This window comes from Meleagris gallopavo, unplaced genomic scaffold (genome assembly GCF_000146605.3).
Source record: "Meleagris gallopavo isolate NT-WF06-2002-E0010 breed Aviagen turkey brand Nicholas breeding stock unplaced genomic scaffold, Turkey_5.1 ChrUn_random_7180001877286, whole genome shotgun sequence".
Lineage (NCBI taxonomy): Eukaryota > Metazoa > Chordata > Aves > Galliformes > Phasianidae > Meleagris > Meleagris gallopavo.
The window spans coordinates 1-861 of NW_011141653.1; the positions used below are offsets into that span (position 1 = coordinate 1).

The 861-nt window shown below is 43.4% G+C and overlaps 1 long non-coding RNA gene across 1 annotated transcript; it reads right to left on the reverse strand.

The window, feature by feature from the left end:
* Positions 1–123: 123 nt before the first annotated feature.
* Positions 124–653, reverse strand: LOC109364618. The gene is made up of 2 exons (XR_002110513.2): positions 567–653; positions 124–233 (listed from the first exon to the last, which is right to left on the reverse strand). It is a non-coding gene; the product is annotated as an uncharacterized LOC109364618 (long non-coding RNA).
* Positions 654–861: the final 208 nt, after the last annotated feature.

Sequence of the window (861 nt, forward strand, 5' to 3'; positions counted from 1 at the left end):
ACAAGGATACGTATGAGTTGCTTTTAAGAAAGAGCAGTTTGAGATTGGAGTCTAGAAAGAAATGATCTTAAGGTTTCTTTAATTTTTTTTTCTTTCTACAGATTGCTGCTTTTGTACACTCTGGAAATGCTTGAGGCCATTGATGACGTCTGTCAGAGTTCTTAGAAAAAGAGGGACTGAGACCTGACTCTGCTCAGCACGTCTCCGCTGTCCCCACCACACACCATAATGAGCTTGGAGCAGAGAATAAAAGCACAGCAAGAAAAATCAGAACAGGAGTTCAGAAAAAAAAATTTACTAACTAAACACTCAGGACAGAGCCTGCAATTAGCAGAAGACAAATTAGTATCCCAGTTGGGATATGAAGAGTAAGCTGTTAACTTAAAGGATACTCCAGCCCAGAGGGATGCTGCCTTCTCTAGAATAATTTGCATCTCATTAAAATTCAAGTCTCCTCTCCTTACATTTAATCACATTTCATTACCCACAGCTCCCTCGCTGGGACGTCTCTTGGTTGAACTTCAGTCAGGACCTGTGGTAAAGCTGCTGGAAGTGAGAGCGCTTACCTTTCAGAGTCTTCTTGAGATGAGACGGAAGACCTCTGAGTCACTGAAGGTCAAAATAATCCACCTTCCCATTATAGAAGAGTTGGGAGGGACATATGCCTGTAAAGCAGAGAAGAAAACTTGTTTGCCCCATCAATCCCATACACAGGACCCCACGCAGATACTAGCACCAATAGGTAAGCCCTAAGACAGAGCCCACGGCCCAGGCTGGTGCTACACCAAGAACATGAGTCAATGAGGCAGAGGTAATTTTCGTAACGAGGCAAGCACTATATGCACAATATATGCTCCTCCT